This window comes from Egretta garzetta, unplaced genomic scaffold (assembly GCF_000687185.1).
Source record: "Egretta garzetta isolate BGI_Z169 unplaced genomic scaffold, ASM68718v1 scaffold745, whole genome shotgun sequence".
NCBI classification, from domain to species: Eukaryota; Metazoa; Chordata; class Aves; order Pelecaniformes; family Ardeidae; genus Egretta; species Egretta garzetta.
Genome location: NW_009259678.1, coordinates 330,526 through 335,165, shown reverse-complemented (window position 1 = coordinate 335,165; position 4,640 = coordinate 330,526).

Below are 4,640 nucleotides of genomic sequence, written 5' to 3'. Positions count from 1 at the left end.
GTTGCCCAGAGAGGTAGTGGAGGCCCCATCCCTGGAACCATTCAAGGCCGGGTTGGATGGGGCTCTGAGCAACCTGATCTAGTTAGCAGTGTCCCTGCTCACTGCAGGGGGGTTGGACTAGATGACCTCTAGGGGTCCCTTCCAACCCAAAACATTCTATGATTCTATGATTTGCAGATCACGCCTCCCCTCCTCCAAACCCTGTTGTTTTCTTTGCAGGTCCACGGGTAGTTCAACATGGACAAACAGATGAGCCAGTTGGTTCTTGTTTCTCTCCCCCAGTCGGGCAAACTGGGTAATGCTGCTCCACAAAGTGAGTGTGGGAGTCAGACAAGCAAAGCTGGATAGGGAGGGATGCAATCGGGAGCAATCTCTTAAGGACATCTACAAAGACTACCTGGCTGCTGGCACCCCCACCAGTGGTGGGGTGCAGTGACTCTCCGTCATCTTCCCTGTACAGCTCAGTGTTTGATCAAACTGAGCCAGATGGACATGGACACCAGTTAGGAGGCTGGCACAAAGCCAAACAAGCAATTCCCCACAGCTGTGTAGGAAGGGAGATTTTTCACCTTGGCACCACTGTCAGGTTCCTTGTAAAAGCAGGGCTCTTCCACAGCTAAATTGTCTGACCAGGTCTAACTGGTCATGTTTCCATTTTTCTGCACAGCAAATGCCAGTCTGTGCTGGCAGAGAGAGAAGAGTGAAGTCTGTGCCATTTTGTCTACCACACTCCATCTCACAAGCAGGGAATTTTAACCAATGGAAGTGACCAAGATGAGATTTACCTGGCTCCACAACAGACAGACATTTCTAACACTCAGCTGTTCAAGTAAGACCCTGGTCTTATATGGGATATAATCTTCATTTTGGAGGATGCAAGTGAAGCACTGCAGCTGCGGTTTTAGTCCTCCACATACTTTATAGACATCTATTTCTGAGCCAGTTGTCTAGGTCTCTCTGTAGTCAATCCAGTCTATCCAGGCACGGGAGTTATAGCACAATTCAACTGATATAACCCTGCAGTGCTTCTGCATTCATTCTCACAGTAGCTTACAACCTCCAGATGCACTCACACGTCTGTAACTAGGAACAAGTGCAATTAAATCATCCAGAGACCTGAAAACTAACCAAGAACTGTGAATCACACAGCAAGTATTAAACTTTAGAAACCAAATGGGTGAGAAGAATCTCTTAATCCTGTTGTCACTGCTGAACTGGAGGACAGAAACAAGAGATGTTCCAGTGAGAGCCAAGAGATAAACAGGCAATACTCGAAACACAGACAGATATTTGGGGCCAGGTTCTGCCCAAGAAACTGGAATTAATACAGCTTGATGAGCTTCAGAGAGCAATTCAGACTGCACAGTTCAAAGCCCTATCTGGCACCAAACACAGCACAGAGAGGGCAGCAACAGCTGGTGCACAAGGGACATGGCAGTCCTGAGCTGGAGGAACTGTGGTGAGGGATACAAGATTGACCCAAGTGAGTGAGACCAACACATGATGAGCAACCTTGATTGCTTTACCTGACTCACTGTGGTGCTTAAAAACCAATATACATGTTCATTGGAGTTATAGTTCCCTGGGTGCATAAGCACATGCTCTGCACAAGTTCTGAAGCTCAAGAAGATTAAGGTAGGCCAACTACAGCATGGGAAGGGAGAGGCCTAGACGTCAATAAAAGACTGACTTCTTAGGGATGTTCAGACTGAACCTAACTCACTGGGACAATGCTGGGTTCAGGAAGAAGTGTTTCTATTACATCATTTGGGAGAGGAACAATGCTCCCCCAGAGCGTCAGAGACCTGGACTTTGCTTGGTATCTGACCAAGAAAACAAAGGAGAGCAATGAAGCTGGTGAGGGGTCTGGAGCACAAGGCTGATGGGGAGCGGCTGGGGGACCTGGGAGTGTTCTCCCTGAAGAAGAGGAGGCTGAAGGGAGACCTTATCGCTCTCTACAACTGCCTGACAGGAGGGGGGAGTTGGAGGGGGTCGATCTCTGCTCCCAGGGAACGTGCGATAGGACAAGAGACAATGGCCTCAAGTTGTGCCAGGGGAGGTTTAGGTTGGACATGAGGAAAAATTCCTTCCCTGAAAGGTTTGTCAGGCACTGGAAGAGGCTATCCAGGGAAGGGGTCGAGTCCCCATCCTTGGGGGTATTTAAAAGCTGGGCAGACAAGGTGCTTAGGGACAGGGTTTAGTGGTGGGATGGCAGGGTTAGGGGAATGGTTGGGCTTGATGGTCTTAAAGGGCTTTTCCAACCTTAAAAATTCTATGATTCTATGGTAGTGGGATTCCAGTACTCACATCACAGGAAAATGCACTCATCAACAAGTTAAATGTGAGATGTGGTTAGTCTCCATTTGCCATGTAGTATCTGTGCTCCCATGCAGCAAAGTTTCCCAAGTTCATGGCACAGCAAGAAGAAATATAAAAAGGGAACTGACACTGGAAAGAAGGGTTTAAGAGCCTCATATAACAACACTGAAATTGCTCACTGCTGGAAAGCCACATACGCAATTTTACTAAACTCCTGTATACCAAGCTACTGATTGTCCACATACCAACAGAACTACCACCCATGCCAAGCATCCTAATTCCCAAAAATCCCTTCTCAGAACAAAGACAGCTCCCCTTCTGCCAGTCTCCATCCTCATTTTAGTGTCCTCCATCCCAGCTAAACCAGTATTCATCCCTTGTCAGATATTTTTGAGACAGCAATAGTAGCTTCACTGACTATTTAGACTAGTCGTCTCCTTCCTATGAAAGGTGTGATCAGCTCTCAGCCCTTCCTTTTCACAGGGGCTTCAGAAGCAGCAGGAGCTCTAGTGTAGAGGTTTGGTGGCTCTGTTTCCAAAGGAGTCCTATAGTATGACCTCAACTGGGGATAAAACAGAAAATTGCAAAGATAACGGCTCACGTTTTATTCTTCTATGTGCTCATCCCAAGGAGCTAGGATATTGGCCTAAAATCCATTCATCCCTTCTCATGAGGAAAAGATATAGCAGATACTGCTTTAGTCTAGTGGTGAACAGCAAAGCAAGACCCATAGGATGAGAGCTAAGATCAGAAATTCAGACCTTAAGCAGACACAGTTTAACTAAGGGCTACTGAGCACCCCCATGTTTGTCAGGGGCTTTGATGCATTTCCTAAGGAAGAAACTATGAAGACAAGACTGTGTGCTGTTCTGTAGCTCACTGGATGTCTCAGTATTCACAGCAGAGTGCTGACTCAGGAAGGAAAATGTGGCGCAAAAGACATTGCTTAAAACTGCATGAGTGTAAAAGGGAGAAAAGGTGGCAAACAGATCTCGACATTTTTTAAGAGATGTGATAATCTACACAGCACAGGACCTGGGCAAGTTGTTAGAAACTGTGAGAACAGAGTAGAATGAGTGGGCATAGGTTAAATACAGAACCGTGGAGAAGAGTCAACACAGCTTCTGCAAAAAGTAGCCATGCCTCACAGAACTACTAGAGGTGTTTGAAGGAGTCATTGAACAGAAAGACCAAGGGTAACCCAGCTGCTACACTCTACTTGGACTTGTAAAGTTGACAGATTTCCAAAATAGCTTGTGTATGAAGACAGATAGACTGGGTATCTTCCATAGTTTCCACCAGGACAAAAAGGAATACTGGGAGAACACCGGGTTGCAAAATCATGACTGACATGCAAGTGAATAAAGAAAGATTATTCCTACCGCTAATGTACAAGAACCAGGGGGAATTATATTAATTTATTAATCAACAGACTAGAAATAAATGAAATGAGGTTCAGAAGCTGCAGTTAAACTTGCAGCACTTCTTAATGCAGGACACTGGGAATGTTAAAGTATACATGCATTCATACACAACCATGGGAGACAAATTCATAAGGGACCATTAAACACAAAGATACTTTGACACAGGAAAGTCCTGAGGTGCAGACTGTCAGAAGCTGGAGGGTATTCTGAGAGAGCATCACTATCTGCCATCCTATTCCTTTTTATGCATTTGCCTTCATGCTTATTATTACCCAGTGTTGAAAACAGGTTGTGAAGCTACATGAGCCTTTGGTCTGACCCAGGACAGCTGTTCCTACAACCCTGGAAAGCGATTATCTCAAGGATGTCTTATGACCCGCCAGTGGCCAGTGAGATCTGGGAGAAGGTGGTGTTGCCATTCTCCAGACCCTGAAGGATGTTGGACATGAATATTTGTGGAAAACTCGAACAGGATCGTGATAGGCACTATAAAAACAACCTTTGAAGAATTTTATTCCATTTTCAGAGCAATCTCAGTAGCAAACAGCAAATACAGCCTGGGACCACACGCAGAGCAAAGATACCAAGTCTAATTCATCTTTTACACTATGCAAAGCAAAAGCTTCATGGGGAAAAAAACACTTTCTAAAATTGGATCCAGCAATACTTTAAATTCTGACAGAGGTAATACAGCATCCTACTCAAATAGCTGCTTGCACAGGCAAACTTACTTAATACTTCCCTTTTTTTTTGTGAATTTCTAAAGTCACAACACACAACGTAACTTGATTTTTCTCTAGAAATGGAGGATAGAAATAACCAGATGGAAATAACACATTGAGGAGTAAACAAAATCATCAGTAAATTAGTTAATCTAAGACGTGTGGATTAGCTATC